This window comes from Cebus imitator, unplaced genomic scaffold (genome assembly GCF_001604975.1).
Source record: "Cebus imitator isolate Cc_AM_T3 unplaced genomic scaffold, Cebus_imitator-1.0 Scaffold47, whole genome shotgun sequence".
NCBI classification, from domain to species: domain Eukaryota; kingdom Metazoa; phylum Chordata; class Mammalia; order Primates; family Cebidae; genus Cebus; species Cebus imitator.
In genome coordinates this window covers 6,690,335-6,711,487 of record NW_016107362.1, presented here as the reverse complement: position 1 = coordinate 6,711,487, position 21,153 = coordinate 6,690,335, and positions in this window count along the sequence as shown.

Genomic DNA, 21,153 nt, shown 5'->3' with positions numbered 1-21,153 from the left:
TATTAGATCTGCTGTTTCCTTATGCAAGATCATTAGTAAGAAAGAGCCATCCATAAAGCATCTCATAGGGGCTGAGTCCTATTTTCTGAGGAGAGTTTCGAGCCCTTAAGAGAGAAGGGCTGTTCTTAAGGAAGAGCTTTTGGTGATAGAGAAGACCATTGGTAATAGAGAAGGCCATGGGAGGTGGATTTCCTATGCCAGTTTCTTTAGGTGTCTCTTAAGAATTTCATTCATTTTTTTCACTTTCCTTGAGGACTGAGGACTCCAAGCACAGCGGAGGTGATACTGTATTCCTAATGCTTTGGAAATTCCTTGAATCACTGCAGCTTTTAAGGGAGGGCCGTAATCACTTTGAAGACAGCAAGGGAGTCCAAATCTAGGGATTATTTCATTGATCGGGACTTTTTTTTATTACCTCTTGGGATATTTCTGTTCTAAAGGGGAAAGCCTCAGTTCAGTTTGTGTAAGAATCTACACACACTAACAGATATTACCCATATGCCCGAGACTTAGGCATATGGGTAAAGTCCATTTGCCAGTCCTCACCTGGGTAATGACCAGTTCGCTCTTCCCCAGGAAGAGTTTTGTGATGTGCCAGAGGATTCGTTTTCTGACATATTTCACATCCTTTGACTATTTGTTGGACGGCCTTGGAAAAAATTTTTTTCTGTAAATATAGTTTAGCCATTCGATATGTATTCTCTATACACATATGGAAGGTTTGATGTAGGGTTTTAAGTACTTTCCACTGGCTGGCAGCAGGTAGGAGTACTTTTCCCTCCTCAGTAGCTAGCCATCTTGAAGGAGGAAGATTATGTCCCTGGGAGATTGCCCACTCTACCTCTTCTGCTGAGTATTGAGGTCTGGTTCCCTGGAGAGGGTTTTCCCATATTACAGGTCCTTCCGTACATTCTTGTCTAACTGCCCTTTTTGCCTCTAGGTCAGCTCAGCGATTGCCCTCTGCTTCCTTCTCATCTCCTTTCTGGTGACCTCAGCAGCATAAGACTGCTACCTCTTTGGGTTCTTGGACAGCTTGTAATAAGTCTAAAATTTCCTTATGATATTTAATGGGAGTTCCTGCTGAGGTTAGGAACTCTCTTTCTTCCATATGGCAGCATGGGCATGCAGAACCAGGTGCGCATATTTGGAATCTGTGTATATGTTTATTCTTTGTCCTTTTCCTAATTTTAGAGCTTACGTGAGGGCTACTAGTTCTGTCAGCTGGGCACTAGTTTCAGGAGGAAGGGGGTCACTTTCAGGCACTGTTTGATCACTGACTACCGCATATTCTGCCTTTCAAACTCTATTTTCCATAAATGAACTTCTCTCAGTGTATAGGTTAAGGTCAGGATTGACTAGAGGAGTTTCTAAGAGATCCTTTCCAGCTGCAAAGTTCTGGGCTATAACCTGCTGACAGCCATGTTCTTTGTCCCTTCCTCAGGAAGAAAAGCAGCTGGATTGAGGGCTGCACATGTGCGCAGCTGAAGAACGGGCCCTTTGCACATTAAGGCCTGATATTTGAGTAAGCGGTTGTCAGACAGCTGCAAGCCTCTTTAGAGGCCAGAATTCCAGCTACGTCTTGTGGAGTCCATACAGTTGGATCTTTCCCTTGCACTATTTTAACAGCTTCTGAGACCTGTATAACCACTGTGGCTATGACCCACAGTAGTGTGGCCGGACTTTGGCTACTGCATCAATTTCCTTACTTAGGTATGCCACTAGTTGTGGCTTGGTCCCCTGAGTCTGAATGAGCACACCCAGTGTCACTCCTGACTTTTCTGTAACATATAGGGAAAAGTCATTCCCTGTAGGAAGGCTTAAAGCTGGAGCCTGCAGTAATGTCTGCTTTAGGGTCTGAAAGGCCGCCTCAGCTATAGGGTCCCATTGTATTAGATGGGTGTTAGCTTTTTGGATTTCTTTTATCAGAGTGAAAAGGGGTTTGGCTCTTTTACCATATCTGGAAATTCACAATCAGCAGAAACCAGTTATTCCTAAGAATCCCCACCACTATTTTAAGCTCTTTGGATGGGGTAAGGCCAGTATGAGTTGGAGATGTTCTCCATCAAGGGCCTGAATGCCCTTAGACAAGACAAGCCTTAAGTATTTTACCTCTTACTTAAAAAGTTGGGCTTTTGGTTTGGAAATCTTATATCCACAGGTGGCTAGAAAGTTTAGGAGATCCTGGGTGGCTTGCTGACACTGGGTTTTTGAGTTAGCAGTTAAAAGTAAGGCATCCATATATTGAAGAACCAGGGTACCTGGATGTGAAATATTACTGAAGTCCTGAGCTACAGCCTGGCCAAACAGGTGGGGGCTATCTCTTTTTTTTTTTTTCTGAGATGGAGTTTCCCTCTTATTACCAGGGCTGGAGTGCTCACCGCAACCTCTGCCTCCTGGGTTCAAGCAATTCTCCTGCCCTAGTCTCCCGAGGAGCTGGGACTACAGGCGCATGCCACTATGCTCAGCTAATTTTTTATATTTTTAGTAGAGATGGGGTTTCACCATATTGACCAGGATGGTCTCAATTTCTTGACCTTGTGATCCACCTGCCTTGGCCTCCCAAAGTGCTGGGATTATAGGCATGAGCCATCGCACCCAGCCTAGGTGGGGGCTATCTCAAAAGCCCCGGGGTAATACTGTCCGTGTGAGCTGAGAATTCTGTTCTAAAGGGTCTTCGAAGGTAAACAGAAACTGGAAGTGAGGATGTGATGGAACACAGAAAAAGGCATCCTTAAGGTCCAGGACTGTAAACCATTGTGCATCTCCTGGAATTTGTGAGAACAAGGTGTATGGGTTGGATACAGCTGCATATAAAGGGATCACAGCTTCATTAATAGCCTGATATTTTGCACCAGCTCCATTGTCCATTAGGTTTTTGCACTCCTAAAATTGGAGTATCACAAGGGCTGTTACAGGACTTCACTAGACCCTGAGCTTTTAAGTTCCTTACAATATCCTGTAGCCCCCTTTTTAGCTTCTGGTTTTAGGCGGGTACTGTCTTCGGTAAGGAAAAGAGATGGGATCCTTTAGCCTTATTCAAATTGGGTATGCATTCTTTCCTCACCCAAATTGTCCCTCCATTGCCCAATCCTTGACATTAATTCCCTCTTTAAATAATGGGCAGCAGACAGGGATTTCCTCCCTGACCATATCTGTATAGATAATGGTTCCTGCTCTGGCGAACACATCCCACCCTATTAGGGACTTTCTGGCATGATGAGGAAGGCATAGGAGAAGAGCATATCTCCCTAGTCACAGCTTATGAGCTGGGAGATATATCCTGAGACTGCCAGTCCTAGGACTCCTTGGACAGTTACAGATGTGGAGGACCACCATCCAGGACAGGAAAGCAAAACTGAGAATGCCACACCAATGTCCAGATCGACCTCCTGGCCCTCTATGGTCAGCTTTACCCCGGGCTCAGTGAGGGTGATGGCTTGTGCTGGCTCTTGCCCTGGGCATCCTCAGTCCTGCTGTTGGGTCCTCTGGTTGGCCACCTCAGGCCCTGGGGACCTTCATCCCCTGGGACAGTGTGCCTTCCAGTGATCCCCTTGGCACAATGGTCAAGGACAAGGAGGTGGTCCATTCATCTGGGGACAATCTCTCTTAAGGTGTCCTGGTAGGCCACAGTGGTAGCAAGCTCTGCCAGATTGGTGGCTAACCCAAACCTTTCTCTCTTCTGAGCCTCTTGGGTCTGCTTGGCTGAAGGCCATGACTAGGGTTAGTGCTTTTCCCTGGTGCCTCTTGTTCCTTTCAGCCTGTTCCTCCTGGCCTCTATTATAGAACACCGAGGTTGCTAGATCTAATAATGATTCTAGACTCTGTTCTGGACCCAGGGCCAGCTTGTGGAGCGTCCTCCTAATGTCTGCTGCTGATTGAGTAATAAATTTGTCTTTTAGTATTAGCTGACCCTCAATGGAGTCTGGTGACAGGGGAGCATACTTTCTTAAGGCCTCCCATAACTGCTCAAGGAAGGCTGCTGGGTTTTCTTTCATTCCGTGAGTTATGGTGGATACATTGCATAGTTAATGGGCTTTTTCCTAGTTTTCCCCAATCCCTCAAGTATGCAGGTTAATAGGTGCCTATGACTCCAGTCCACCTGTTTTGAGTCAGGATCCCAGCGAGAGTCCATGCTAGGGTCTGCTTGTCTACCTGTAGGGAATCTATCCTTTTCCTCTGGCATCATTTGGCCATGTACTTGACTAAGGTATCAGGGGTCCCCAAACACTTTTTTTTTTTGAGATAGAGTTTCACTCTTGTTACCCAGGCTGGAGTGCAATGGCTCAATCTTGGCTCACTGCAACCTCCACTTCCTGGGTTCAGGCAATTCTCCTGCCTCAACCTCCTGAGTAGCTGGGATTACAGGCACGCGCCACCATGCCCAGCTAATGTTTTGTATTTTTAGTAGAGATGGGGTTTCACCATGTTGACCAGGATAGTCTCGATCTCTTGACCTCGTGATCCACCTGCCTCGGCCTTCCAAAGTGCTGGGATTACAGGCTTGAGCCACCACGCCTGGCAGTCCCCAAACTCTTGAGTCACTGCTAGAACAGCCTCTCTCTCATTGCTGGTTAGGGTTTGATGAAACAATAGCATGATATCTTTCCAGTCTAATTCGAAGAACTGACTCAGGCCCTGCGGAACATCAATGTACTTGTCCGGGTCATCTAAAAATTTTCCTAAGTCCACCTTGATTTGCTTTAAATCAGAAAGTGAAAAGGGGGTATGTACCTTGGTTGGGCCAAATTCTCCTTCAACTGCCTGTAGGGGGCATAGCAGGGGCATCCTAGTAGCCTGAGGTGCCTTGGCCTTCCCTGACTCCTCTTGGGTTATAGGAGCTGAGGAGGCCAGGTCAGCATCGGTGGAGGGAGGGGCCACAGGGAGTCCCAAATATGAGGGTAGTCCTGAGGAGGGGTCAGTAGGGTATAGGTTACAGGCCTTACATAGCTGAGGATTATCCCTTAGAGAAAAGAAAACTTGCACATAGGGGACCTCAATCTAGTTACCTTCCGTCTTACAGAACAGGTCTAATTGTAGATGGGTGTTACAATTTATACTTCCCCGAGGAGGCCAGGTTTCTCCATAGGCAGAGGGTATGGTGGACACACTGTTTGGCAGAGAAAAATGAGCTGCTTCTCAACGATCGTGGGTGAAATTGGTCTCAGTTATCCAGGATACACTTAAAGTGTGATTTTGCCTTGGGAAGAGTAGTACCCATCTGAAATAGAACACAGGGATCCCCACATCCCTGGTTATTCCTTGCAACTGCTAGCCCTGGGGCATCCCCCAGTTATAGTGCCTTGTAGTTTCCTTGCACCCTAGATGCATGGGTGCAATCTTCTGGGTCCCCCATGTGCCAGGCTTAATCATGCTTACTGGCATCATGGGCATACTTTCACTGTCTAAATGTCCTTATTGGCAACCATAAGGACATGGAGACTGCTGGGATTAGTGGCCTTGTACTAGTGTGTCCTTGAAAAACTAGGCCAGTGAGGATGGGTGATGGGTGCCAATATTCTCTAGCAAGAGTTTAATTAACATAGGCCTGACCATAAAACTGCCCTAAGAGGATAAACTCCTTGAGAGTGACTCCTAAGCACAATCATTTTAAAGAAGGTAAAGGATGGCCACACGGCTGAGGCTCAAACAACGTTCTCAGAGCCTGGGCCTCCTTCCCAACCCCACCTTCCATCAGAGGAATATGCCCTAGGGTTGTGGGGCCTGTAAGTAGCTATTTGAGCCTTGGACCAGGTCTGACTATGGGATTCTAGATGGAGTTCTGCCATACAACGAGCCAATCCTAGGCAAGACAAATTGAACATCATTAAATTCTGGCACCATTCACTTGGCTTGGGAAATTGTGGGTGACAACAAACACAATCTCTTATAGCCTCCAGTACTCACTGATAGACTTTGGTTCCATTAGGACATAACCTAGCACTGTGGACTAAGGGAACTGGCCCTGTGCATTTATACTGCAGGAGATCCTCATAGGCATAAGCCTGAGGGCACCGCAGGCATGGGTCCCTGGACTGCCACCCCAAAATCCTCATGTATAGGAAATATCTTAGAGAAAAGAGCCAGGAGGAAGTTTGCCTCACAGAAATCTGGACCCAGGAGATTGGGGTCTGAAAGGCTGGATATGGCTTGCACAAGTGGCAGATATCCCCAGTCCCTGGGCCAGCCGCTCCAGTGACCCCAGCACAGGCACTGCCGCCACCGTGGGCCTGAAAGGCTGGGCTCGCACAGCTGCAGCCTTTTCCACTGCCCAGCCCAGTTGCCGCTGCTGCTGCCATGCACAGCCCCATGCAGGCCCAGCTGCCCACTTTCTGCAGGCGGCGTCTGCCCAGCGTTGCCTCTGCCACCACACCTGGTCTTTAACCTCCTTAACAAATGTAAAAGAAGTAAAAGTACAGATATAGCAAGTGAAAGGGGTCCGATACCAATCACCACTCTGAAGTCTGATGTTTCTCCTGGTTGGCTCCCCAAAGATGTAACCAGGACAGAGGTGCATACTCAGCTCCCTTCCCATTCAGATTCTGAGGTCCTTGCCCTCTCTTACTCTAAGAATGGGGAAAAGGGCCCTGGATACATGGTGAACTTACTGTTCAAATAAATATCGTGGACCCAAAGAGTTTAGCAGAGAGCTATTTATTAGGCAGAGAGAGAGAGAGAAAGAAAGAGAGAGAGAGAGAGAGAGAGAGCGCTCCCACGCTGCTGTGGGAGGAGATCCAAGGAAGGAATCCTTATAGGTTAGGAGCACCAGGGTTTAACACTGGAATTATTCCCTTCCCATTCATTTTCTCATCCAATGGGAGGAGTTCTCTCAAACTTCCTCTGGAATGACTGATCTTCGACTTTGATACTGGATCGGCTGGTCTGCAACAGAGCCCCCTCCTCCCAGAGCTTTCTGGCAGACTTTTTGAACAGAGAAACCCACCTGGATTTCTCTACCTAGGCGGCATGTGGGAAAGTCAAAGAACTTTAGATTTGAAATCCCTCTGGTTGCCAGATGGAGGAGAAACCATGCCCCTCGTGCACCAGGGAAGAGAAGTCTTTTTCTTCACACAGTCCCTCATTAGTACCAAAATCATAAAGGACGCTGTAGACCTTGGTAAAATTTAGTAATTTATTGTGGGAAAAACAAATGAAAAGTGAATAAAAGGTTTGGATTGGATTTTATTTCTTAAGTAGAGGACAGGCAACCTTCAAATTTTATTTAAAAATACCTTCTGAATAAGGCACTTTAACAAGTATAATAACAGAAACAAGGATACAAGTTAAGAGTTAATTGACATAGTAAAGGAAAGAAGTGTTAGTGGCTTTACTTTTGATTAAAGCAACACAGATAAAGAGAAGTAGAGAGATCCAAGAAATATATTTTGAAGGTGAAGCCAATAATATTTGTTGAGGGATTGACAATGGAGGAAGAAGTGACAATAATATCATGACACACAACTGGTTTTTGACTTGGTGAATAGTAAGTGTTACTAAATGACATGGATAACACCAGTGAGCTGTATTTGTCCTTTGGAAGCACAGCATTTTAACCCTTTCTTGCGGATGGAGAGTACCTGCCTTAAAAAGAGAGAACATTTATTCTTTATTAGAAGTAGAATGCAGACAATAATTACTTTCCCACACTCGGTCACTAAAAGGTTAAGCACGTATCCTAGGATATCTGAAAAGATGCATGTGTCTCTGACTTTGATTTGGATCTAAAGATTTGAAGAAACTTGCAACGTCTATTCAAAAGAGCATGTTAAAAATATCTGTAGCCATACATAAGCCAAGGAGAAGCAATGAATATGGCAGAGGCATGCAGTGTTTGATAAAACATAACCAGATAGTCTGTCTGTATCAGTGACAATGCAAATATTTCTGGTAGACCATATTTGTGATATGATTTTGGACATTGTGGCTCCTTAAACTCCAAACCATGTATTTTGAAATTTTGGTAAAACACATTCATATAAAGGGAGGAAGATAAATTTCATTACTATGTTAGGTTATTCAGTAAAGTTTCTGAGAGCTTGGTGATTTTGCTACATTATTATATAAATCGCAAGGAGAAGAAAAACCTGCCACACTTTCTTCTCTCTACCACTAAGAAAGAAGCCTATGTTTTTTGCTTTTGGAAAGCAATTTATATATAAAGCATATTGCTTTAACTCACTCCCCAGGTGAGCAAACGTCTTTGAATTTTAAGAATGGTAAAGTGAGAAGAAGCCTTTTTGCTTATACTCACAGTAGTGCAAGCGATCCTATCACTTAGCCTTTTTAACCCAGACAATAAAATAATTGGAAGCATCTGCATGCAAGTGAAAACTGTAGCAAGCCCCAGTAGAATAATGTGCAGGGTTTTCAGTATTTTGTTCTTTTTTCAATTCTTACTAGTGAAGTCATTTTGATAATAAAACTTGACAAACAATAATAAACACACTATGACATATGCTGTCCGTCTTAAACTGAGTGCAATGTGATCCACGAACCAGTCCAGTTTAATGCATTTTCCCTACTAAGTGGAAGTTTACATATAAGATGACCCCAAGCGATTACTAAAAACACAGGTGAATATCCTGAGCAGATGGCTCATAATCACTGTTGTCTACGTCTCCCATTCTGCTGCCTTTCTCTTATTCTATATCCGCAGCTCTATGCAGAATTCCCTCTGATCAGCTGAATAAGATTAGAAGAAATAAAGCCTAGCAAATACTACATTACAATGCATTTTTACCTTAGCTAGATGGAATTCTATGTAAAATATTATATCTCTACTAAGCAGAGAAAATAAATGACACAAGTGGACAGAACTTATGTCCACTTATGTAGTACTTTGTGTTGTCCCCACTGCTGGGAATGAGAAACAGCATGAGCTAAGGAAATATACAGACGCTTGGGCAGAGAGTACCATAGCTTCAGAATCAAGGACATACAAAGACAATATTAGGAAACTGCTAGTAGAACTATGTTAAGGATTGAATTGCTTCCCCAAAAAAGATGGGCAATGAAGTTCTTCTTTCTATACCCATGAATGTTACTATATTTGAGAATAAAGTCTTTGCAGATGAGAGTTAAGATTAAGTCATCAGGATGGGTCCTAATCTATCGCTTTCCTTATATAAAGGACAAATTTTGACACAGACACAGGTACACATACACACACAGAATATTATGTGAAGATAAAGGCAGTTTGGGGAGTTACATGTACAAGCCAAAGAACATCAAAGATTGTTAATACACCATCCAAAATGAAAAATAGGCATGGAACAGATTCTTTTTTACAGCCCTTGGAAAGAATCTTCTAGTCTCCAGAGCTGTAAGACAATAATTTTCTCCTGTTTAAGTCATTTAGTCTGTGGTATTCTGCTACAGCATACCTGAGAAGCTAATACAAGCTTTATGGATGCACCTCACAAGAATTAGCCCTTGGCATGAGTGAAATTGTGCCCATTCAAAAATGCATCCAGAGTCTAACATCGTGGAGTAAGTTATAATTAATCATGAAGACATCTTGGTGTACTCTGTGGGTTACAGTCATTTTTTTTCATCTTTCAGCTCAAATGTTGAATCAATGAAATCAAGAAAAAAGTGTGTAGATGGTGCATGGACTTTTCTTCACCAAAGCTGACTAGGAAACTTCTAAATCTCCTGCATAATAGCAGAGTCAACACATAGTCTTCACAATGGTCCCATAATTCAGAGATGCAGATTAGTCAATTGGTGGTAGGTTTATTACCTTGAATTCACTTGCTTCATGGTTGAGAGAAACACTTTAATTTTATCTAAATACTTATTCTGGCAATGTTTACTTTTTCAGACATTCATGCTTTTGTAGCATTACTTCTGTGGACTTCCTGAATAATGTATTTATCATCACATATACAGCACAGCATGGTAATGTAAGAATGCATTACCTTATGGTAATGGGCTGAGGCTCACAGGGTTCTCTGGTCTTTTCTTATGTCCTATTACCAGAAGCAAGAGATGGCAAAATGACTTACTGAAGATTGAAGACACAGTGTTAGAGTTAGCTTGAATCAACTTCCATGATTGAATGCCACATCCTCTGATTCCCCTTCTGATATTTTGAGAATATATGCTATCAAGAGGTCAAGCTTACTTTTACCCAAAAAATATTTCTTGCCCTTCAAACTGCCCTGGCAGCCAGGTCAAGAGCATACAACCTTGGATCTACCACTGAGATACACTCACTTTTTATTTTGTATCAAAATCTACTGATTCAAGTAAACAAAATGAAGTAAAGTCTACCATGAAAGCAAGGGAAAAGCAGTCAAAGCAATAGTAGTTTCTAATGACAGCACTCGATGTGGACTGTGGCAGAAATAAACATGGATTTATTAATATTATGCATTCTTTGACTCTTTCCTTCAATCTCATCAGATATTTTATATTTATGAGTGCTATAAACTGAATATTTGTGTTCCTGTCAAAATTCATACACTAAAACTCTAACTCCCAATGACATTAGATGATATTAGAAGGTGGGGCCTTGGAAGGTAATTAGGTTTAGATGAGATTATGGGGGTAGATTTTCCATAATGGGATTAGTGTTCCTATAAGAAGAGAAAGAGACGAAAGCTCCCTCTCTCATTTCCAGGTGTCTACAAACCAGGAAGATGATCGTCACAAGGAAGTGAATTGGCCCTCACATTGGTCTTGGACTTCCCAGTGTCTAGAACTGTGAGAAATACATGTCTGTTGTTTAAGCCACCCAGCCTATGATACTTCTGTTATAACTGCTCCCACTGACTAACACAAGAAGATATTCATAAAGATGAGAATCTTTTCTCTGTTCCAAAGTTTCACCTTGTATCTATGAACCTTCACTATACCTTGCCTGTCACAACTATGATCAGAAAAGAAAATGGTCAATCCATGAACCAATTTTGCCAACAAGGGAAGCAGTAGAGCGTATGTAAAAGAGTGAGTTCTGAATCCAAACAGCCTGGAGTCAAGTCCCAGTTCCAATTCTAAATTACTGTGTTACGTTTGCCAAGTTTCTTCTGGCTCAATATTCCTGTCTCCAAAATGGGGATAAATATTATATCTGCATTATAGTGATGTTAATAGGATTAAATGTTACAATCTTCTTACATTCTCAAGAAGTGTCTAGCTTATAATAAGCAATTGATATTATCTATTTACATTAAGGATTAGTGTAACTAAACGCACTAAAATATTGCCAAGAGAATAATATAATACTATAAAATTATATCATGTGTCCTGAAAAGTCAACCATTCCAGCTAAAACATTTTTATAAGCATAAATGTAATCACATAATTTGAATAAGAAAAGAGAGTATGGACACTAACTCTTATTTTATAATGCAGAAAATGTATCAATGTGAGCAGAGCTGTCCCAATAGCAGCTAGACTGAACTCCCTTACTCCACTACCAATAAAAAAGACAAACAGAAAAATCCCATCTGTCCATATGACAAATCCAAAATCAGACACCTGTGTGGCAAATATGCGTAGCACTGAGTACCACAGATGCACTAAATTTAGTACAAACCATATGCTCAATGATTTACTTAAATTGGATTGGGATGACGATCCACTATAGAAAAAGTCCACAGAGCAATTAAGGAACAACATGTTTTGCTGCTCTCATCTCATCTTCTCTCCTTTAGTCCCAGATGTTACAACCACTACAGAGATATTAATCAATTTGTTAATTTATTGTCAGATTGTTAAAGGTTTATGAAGATTTTGACCCATTTTGCTACATTTGTTTTGGCAGCAAGATTAATTTAATTATAATTGTCTTGGGGACAAAGGGAAGACAGTAGGATATCACATGTTATATCTGAATGGATTCATACTTTTACCAGACAATACAAACATTTGTGCATTCCCAGTCTTCAAGTATGTGATTGCCCTGAAGAAATGAAGGAATAAAAGTAGTTAACACCTGTCTACATTTCCTGACTAAAATTACTTGGTTCCTTCACCCTTATTTCTCCAAAGGAAAGTCCATAAATTTACTTGACTTCCAATAACTCTAGTACTTTATTCATAGGTTTTTAATCTGCATTACTTTCCTACATTAAAAAAGTCAAAATATTTATGTTTTATAAATAGTAATAAAGTTCTATCTTAAGCCATCAGTATAATCTTTTCAATAAAATGTGATTCATTTTTTCCTCTTTATATAAAAGAATAACTCACAACATAGGTTTTGTTCTAATTTTGCTCTAGTAAGTATCTCAGACATATTAATCTAGTGATGTTGTTTAGGGCACAAACTCCTTGAGTCTAGCTTTTCTCATCTGTTAATGGAGATATTCTGTGTCTATGCTATGTGACTGGGTTATTGTACAGATGAAACAGAATAACTGCATAACTGCATTTTAAGTATTTTAGTGGGTAAGGCTCCATTGAGATTACTATTTTTTTTCATGTCTTTTTCTGTCATCAGTCCAGCTAGACTCCTTTCTATAAGATTAGCAGATATGATACAGACACTAATATGATACTATTATTACAGATACTTCTAACACAGACTTGGGACCTAGTAAGCATATGTTAAATACATTTGGAATGAACTGACTTTTATTTAATTAAATACTTTGTGTAAATGAAAAGTGCCAGGTACAAAATACAAAGCTCAAAGAAAATAATGACTAATTGTCAAAGAATTTGGAAGAAAAATATATAAATACTCTGAGCCAGGGGTTCTCAAAATGTCTTCTCCAGGCCAGCTACATCGGAATCACCTGGGAACTTGTTAGAAAGCCTGCAAATCTTTAGTCTCCAGTTCTGACCTAGTGAATCAGAAACCCCAAAAGCAGAGTGAAACAATTTGTAGTTTAACAAGCCTTCCAGCTGATTCTGAGTTATGCTAAAGTGTGAGATCTACTATACTAGACAATAATAGTGGGCTGGAGATGATTATTTTTATAGTTATATAGAATCTCTCTTAGGAGACTGGGGGTATGAAAGCCAATGTCATTCAATAATAATGTACATTTAATTACTGTATTTTAATGGAGGAGCTTCAGTAAAACCCGCATTAAAAATCCCATAAGATAGGGTATTAATCCTCTACTCCAGCACTGCCCAGTAGAATTTTCTGCAATGGTGGAAGTATTTTATATCCCTGCAGTCCAGCTGAAATATGACTAGTGACTGAGACACCGAAATTTTAGTATTATTTAATTTTAAAGAATTTCAATTTTGGTAGCTGTATGTCTATTGACAACCACATTAACTATAACAACACTAGTGGCTATTAATTCATTAATTCATTAATTCATTTGTTAGAGATAAGGTATCACTGTCATCCAGGCTGGAATGCAGTGGCACAATAATGGCTCAAAGTAGCCTCGGTCTCCCAGGCTCCCACACTCAAGTGATCCTTCCACCCAGCCTTTTGAGTAGCTGGAACTACAGTTGTCAGCACACCTGGCATTTAGTTTTTTAAAGCAGAGATGTCTATGTTGCCCAGTCTGGTCTTGAACTCCTGAGCTCAAGCAATCCTCCCACCTCAGTCCCTTGAAGTGTTGGGATTACAGGTGTGAGCCACCATGCCTGGCCAATAGAGGCTATTACATATTACATGAAAATCTTCAACGTTATATAAAGTGGGATAATTTCTTCAATGGTGGAATCAATGAGTGTGTTTAAATCCTAGAAAAAATGGCATTTGGGTTGGGACTGGGTGCATGGGACAGAATTTCAAAGACAGAAATAGGAGAGAATGTAGAGAGGGGATATGACATATTAAAAAAATGGATTGGCATACAAGGTTCAGAAGTTGCCCAAATTGGTTTGTGCAAAAATATATGTTGGGAAAGCATGGAAAATAAGGATAAACTTTGTTGCATCTAGAAAAAGAAAGGCAAAATGTTTGTATTTTATTCTCTACTTCTTAAAAAATAATGAATATTTAGGCAAAGGAATGACAGAATCTGTCAGATGCTTAATTGTTCAGGATGCATTAAGTGATGGAAGGAGACAATTTAGGAAGCTCAATAAAATGAAGCTTGCAGAAAATAAGAGTGCAGATTTAGGCGTATCTCAGTTTAATTGGGCAATGATTTGAGTGCTTATTTTAGGACCAGTATTTGCAAATACACTAATTATCAATGTTATAAAAAGTATTTTCTACTTTAGCCACAAACACATGAGGCATTAGTTTAACAAGCCAATTCCTAGACATCCCATCAAACTCACTAACTAAGAATCTCCAAGTGTCAGGCCAAAGAATCTATCAAATATTCAGCAACTTCAATAGTAATTCTTTAGAGCACAAACATTTTAGAACTACAAGGCAAGTGATAAATAAGAAGCCAATTTAGATGGATTCTCTATATAATTAGGTAAATATATAATACATAATGAATTGGCTGCAATATTTGATGACCTGTAGCTTGCACTGAGTTTAACTTATTTATTCCTCTGTTCTACCATTCTCATAAAATTTAATGAATTCTGAGAACAAGCTCTGTGTTTTTTCATCTATGGAGTCATCCAAAGTGACATTTCAGATTAAGTTAACTATCACTATAATTTACCTTGAAATCATTTCCACCTGAAGAGGCCAGAAAATTTAGGAAATGGAATTGGGTGTTAAACTGTTTAAATGATCACATCAGCTTGATGCATTGATTCATGATCAGACATATCCCTACTGTGTATTCCCAATAGATTCACACTCTTCATTTTAAGAGTTATTATTTTATGTTCCTTTTGTCATTGGGATTGTCCTTTTCTATTAGGATATTACACTGTGTGGAATATTCTACACCCCCCAAACAGTTACATGAGTGCATTTTCAGGCCTATCTGACTATATAGTTAAGAATATAACAAAACAATATTTTTCTGTGTTGATATACCTTGCATCTTACTAGCTAGTTAAAGGTTTATAATGACATTTTATTTTGTGTTTATATACTTTGTAGGTTATTTAGACTTCAAGAAATTGGGTGTGTCATTAATTCGGTGAAGAAAAAGGAGTGAGGAGAAAGACTCTGAAAAGGACAGCAGTTTTGATGCTGTGTCAGTGGTGGCAGTAAGCAAAATGAAATGAGTCACTTCATTTCAGTCACAGTGCAATAACTGACTCTGTTCACAGCCTTCATTTTCAAGTTAAGTGGCTGAATTGTGAAACATGGATATTCTCTAGCCTTCATTTTACCAGCAATAAATTCTATTTCCTGCATGCTGAAGTGACTTGTTAATACATTGTTTTTGATATATGAAATGAGAGTAATGGACACACTTTATAAGAAAAGATATGCATTCCCACTTGGCTTACAAAATGCTGTTCCTCTTACCTGCTACAATTGATTAAGAGTAAAGTATCAGTATTCATCAGGGAATTCTAAGCACTGTAAATTTATCTGGCCTCATGGTGCATTAAAGATTTTTCTCTATATGATTTAAGTCTGTTTACTAACTCTTTGCAAATTGCTTATGCAATGTGGATGCTGAAGAATTGTGACTCTACAGCCAGAAATTAATATATACAATAAACATTTACATTCCATACCTTAAATATTTATAAAATCTCAAAGACTTCTAGGAGCTTCTTCTATTTTAAATTGCAATCATGAAAGTGAAAACTGTTCAGTTATTCTCTGAAGAGATACTCTAATAGGCATGAAAATAGTTTTTTAAAAACTAATGTTACTTAATTGTTATTATTTCCTAATACAACTGTATAGCTACTCTATGCAATTTTATAGTTCAACTATAACAGTGGGGGTAAAACACTTAATTTACATTATAATAGCAATAGAGTTATGCATAAAAGTCCATATAAACCTAGTAAATAATAAAACAGCCAAGTTGACTATATTGCAATGGACTTTAAAAAATGACTTAGTTTTCTTTTGCACTATTTTTTTTTTTTGCATTGTTAAAATTGCTGATCCCTGTGAAATGGAAAAATGCTCTATTTCTCTGTTGTTCTAACGCACTATAGTTATATACAGAGTCATTTTACAATGCAGGCATTTCACATACAACCCTGCTCCCATCTATCTACTTCTTCAACTCAGGGAAAACTCGGTATCTTAAAATGATGCTAAATTACCCAGTAACAATGGCCCATTCATTTGCTGGGAACTCATGGCCATTTTATAAGAGCAATAAGGTGAGCTCAGCTTTGACTATAAATAATATTTACTAAATAAATTGGACACATAAAATGAGTTGTAAATCCAATCTTGTTGCATGGCAATCAGGCATATCAATAAGAATTTTTAAAAAAGGAATTATCATACTGGGACTGTTTTTACATACCAATATTTACGTATTTAAAAATTTTTCTAAAGTATGCATAATTAGCCATGAAAATGTGTTCAATGAACCTTCTTTTTAAACATCCTGCTGTTTTCTTAGTCTCTTCGTCTAGGCACCTAACATACCCTCCCTGCAGAATTGTTGATCTGGTGTCTGTTTTATGTACCTTCACAACACCACCTTCTGCATAAACACCCTACCCGACGTCTATGTTCCTGACATCTGGTGTATGCAAATATCACAGGACTAAATCCAACAGGAATTCTTCACCCCAGGGCCTTCCCAGTATGGATGAAGCAATCTTGATATCCTACCAGAAAGAGTGTTTCGGGAGTAGATCAGTTGCACCTTAAATAAGACTTTAAGGAAGGCAGGCCACCATGCCCTTTTATACAAAGCAAGGGATGGTAATGGTTGGAAATCAGAAAGACTTGTATTTTATTAAACAAGGCAGACGAGTTATTAATTCTGGAAACATAATAAATTTGTCAAGTCTGATAAAAAAGTAAAAAATCAAAAGCAAGTATTTTAAAGGGCTGCTGTGTGAGAAGCAGAAAATACTGAATACTGTGTGAAGAGCAACAATTGGGTTCAAAGGCCTTAGAAAGACTTATCAAATTCTCTAGTTGCAAGGTGGGCTTTAAATACACTGTGGGGAGGTTAGTCTCTTAATGGACATATTTCTTTGTTACATGCTTTGTAAATGAACATATCTCTTTACTAAATTAATTTTCCAGCATTTATGTGTAAATAATTAGTGACTACTTAACCATGTCTGTGAAATATCTGATGGTGCCCATGTAAGGAGTATTACTATTGAAAATGAGGTATGAAAAAAAAATCTTTGATCCTTTAAGAAAATTGAAATAGTTCTCTTTTAAAAGAAACATGCAGGCATTAAAAGACCCACATTTCCTTTAAGGATAAATTTCTTCTAGGGAGTTCCTAAGCTACTTTGTGAAACAAATGGGGACTTTAGAGCCAAAGAAATGTTACACATCTGCTGTAGAACTTTAGGTTTCTATCCACCAACAATTTACTGCAGTGGGAAAATTTGAGATGAATTACCCAGTCCTACTTATCTTGTGCTGCTTCTGTTGCTGCTTTAACCTGAATATATTTCATAAGTACTTCAAAAGAAACCCAGAGCAGCGGAATATGTCCTTTCTTTTTCGACAGGCAGACCCTACTTTTGAGTGCTGGAATTGCATTTTATATCTGGTTTGGAACCCAGTTCTTGGGGGCTGAACATAATCATCTTTAATCCATTTGGCTGCTTACTTATTGCTTTGAAGAGTGGGGAGAAAGGGGCTTCTGTTGAGTTTGCTCTCCAATCCGTGCCTCTTTAAAGAGTGCAGGTGAATAATCTATATTTCAAAGAAAGATGACCTTTACTTGATTTAATGGAATCTCTCTTTCAATATCTGCAATGAGAAAGTGATTAAAGCTTTGGTTGATAGGCAAGATGTATTTTAGGAATAGATAAGCATAAAGGTCAGACACTGTCAGAAAGGATTTTGACTTTCTTTAATATTTAAGTGCTTCATATGAATCATGGTTTATGCATTAATAGTATATTTTTAAGTTGGATTACAAGTCCTGCATGTTTTATATAATTCATAATTGGTTTCTGACATAAGGTAAAGATATTGGGCAAAGCAAGTATATTTTTGTCAGGATTTTCATAGAGACTAGACCTATTTTGTTCTTAAAAGATGACAGGAGAAATAACAGTCATTTAACATGCTGCTTTAGATCATTTACAATTCTGTTGGATATGATTTTAAATTATAATTAATTTGAATTTCAATGGCTATATTTTGCTGTCACCTATATTCAAGGAATTTCTCTCAACAAATTAATGGAAAAATAAATCCAACATTTATTGAGGATTCACTAGATAGCATGTGCTTTTCTAAGTGCTGTGCAAATATCAATTCGTTTAATCTGCCTGTAGACCAGTACTTGACCCACCATAAAGATGTGTTGAAGAATGAACAACTCTATGGATCAGGATTGTTAGTTGTTCCCATTTTATAGATAAGGACTTTGTGACAGAGAGAAGTTAAAGAGCTTGCCCCTTGCCCCAGATCATAAAGTAAGTAGGTAGTGAAACTATGTTTCAACACATGTCCCATGCTGGCACCCACATTTCTCAACATGACGCTCTTCCATGTGTCTTAACACTAGCTATAGCATATAAATTATATTTAAACAGGTTTTGTATAAACACTTTTGCTCACCTCCATTTATTAGTAAAATCAGAGTGTATCTTAAAATCATATGTATCTTATATACCTTTTAAACATTTTAATCTACACTAGCTACACTTATCTACACTTTACAGGTAAACGTTTGCATGATTACTTGCTATTGTATATGGTAGGATATGTAAGCAATGACAGAATAAATGTATAAAGATACTCAGGGGATTAAAAAAGAGGTAATAGTCTATTTCTGGATTCAGACATATTTTATTGAGGAGGAAGAATTTATGATAACCATTCAAGCAATGTTTTGACTCTTGACAATATCTCAGGCAGTGAGAACACCACAAAAATGTTAATTACAGTGACATTATAAAATACTTCATGGAACTAAACTCACAGCTTCAATCATAGTACATTCTAAGTTTCTTCTATGTGAGCAAAAAATGTGACACATTCCCTGAAACTGTTAGGGTTGTTAATGGTGCCCCAAATCTGTGACATCATCAGCTTTCTTTATCAAAGCCTTTAGATTGCCCCTTGTAAAATCCAGGATAGTAAGATAATTCATAATTAACTAGGAAAGAGAACTTATGTAGAATCCTCGGTCTAATGTGTATTAGTGTTGTCATGTTGGGCAAAATAATTAGCTCCTTTGAATCTATTTCCTCATTTGTAAAATGGAGATAAATGTTAATGTTATCTTCTTAAAAGAGTTTTCTGTGCTACTCAAATAAGAACCTTGTAAATTACGATGACAGTTCATTGTAAATTACAAAATGTTTCCTATCTATTTCATGTAAAATGTCATTACCATACAAAACATTCACTCTATTTTACTTCTACCCTTTTAAGTGGTGTTTCCGACACTGGAACTGTAAGAGCTTTTTCAATGAATACTCTTAGTAATATATGAAGACAATGTAGACAGATTTTTTTAAAAGATTTGAAAATAAAAAAACAAGAAAGTCAAATATTTTAGATATTTAGGGGAATATTAGAAATCATAGGAAGATAATTTGAGAAAATTGAAAAGAAAGAAAAAAAATACCTGACAGTATCTGCTGAAAACTGAACTCAAATTCAGATCAGCAGTGTCACAGGCAGCAGCTCAGAGAAAGTGCTATCCACCATGGCTGCTGCTCAAGCCTCCTTATTTCATTGCCAGGAAAGGATTTCTCCCTGCCTCCACACCCATGCCCCCAGGGTCCCCATCAGGCCTTGCCTAGACATCACGAAGGCCAACTTCATTATGCCCTGATTTTGGTTCAAGTCACCATCTGAAACCTGGGATTACTAGATTATTTTCAATTCTTTTATTTTATTCTCTTAGATAGCTGTGTACAAACCCTCTTTGGACTATTTTACCTGACCCTGAACAGCTCCTCAGTTTTTCCATCTGGAACATACCATTATAAGCAAAATCTCCTGAGGCTCAATTATTTCCCTAAAGATTCTTTTTGACTTATTGCCCGAATACGGCTTTCCTCCCCAAGACTTGGTTTCATATGAAACCTCCAAAATGCCTATGGTCATATTCATTTCCATGATTCACCTTAAAGAGAGGCTAGCTGTCCTTCTTGAACCTCATGTCCATTTTAGGACCATTTTTCCCATTTTCCTCCTAAAAGCAGGCAGTATTGAATCTCAAAGTTTCAAGAGTATATCATACATATGGCTCCCCATTTCAGCCATTTGCCATACGGCAGGGTCAGTGGCCTCATAGGTTATCCTTTTAGTACTTGAATTTTCAGTTTCTTCACTTCTTTTCTATTTATCTTATCTCCTACCCTACCTCAACATCTCACTTTCCAAGCCAAAACTCTAAAACATGTCATTACAAATAATTTTAGACCCTCCATAATCACAAATTCAAGCATTCAACTTCACTTTCTCTTTCATCCATATAACTCTACCCAGACACTCATAATTTCTTTACCCTTCTTAGAATTTTAATACAATAATTATTTGTTCCTCTTATGGCCTCTCACCCACTTTTTGCTCTCACTTCACTTGCTATCCAACTTAAATTACACGCTTCAGCAATTTTTTTTTTTTTTTTTTTTTTGAGACGGAGTTTCGCTCATGTTACCCAGGCTGGAGTGCAATGGCGCGATCTCGGCTCACCGCAACCTCCACCTCCTGGGTTCAGGCAATTCTCCTGCCTCAGCCTCCTGAGTAGCTGGGATTACAGGCACGCACCACCATGCCCAGCCAATTTTTTTTTTTGTATTTTTAGTAGAGACGGGGTTTCACCATGTTGACCAGGATGGTCTTGATCTCTTGACCTCGTGATCCACCCGTCTCGGCCTCCCAAAGTGCTGGGATTACAGGCTTGAGCCACTGCGCCCGGCCAGCAATGCTCTCTCTCTTTATTTTGCTTGATTTCCATTCCTCAGATACTCATGGAAAATACCCAGCCCTGCTAAAGATCTGCTGGGTTGGCATCTACACATGCAACCATACTTTCCGGTCTTACTGGTAGATATGAGTTACTACCACTCATACCAATTAGACCCTTAATGTTTTCTGATATTCTTACTACATTTCCCTTATCCATTCACTTACCCAAGCTCATGGATATTAAATCTCCAGTTTTCTCAGCTAAAACTTCCACAACTTCATTCTCTATTCTCATGAATAGAAAATGATATTTTTTATTTTACTAT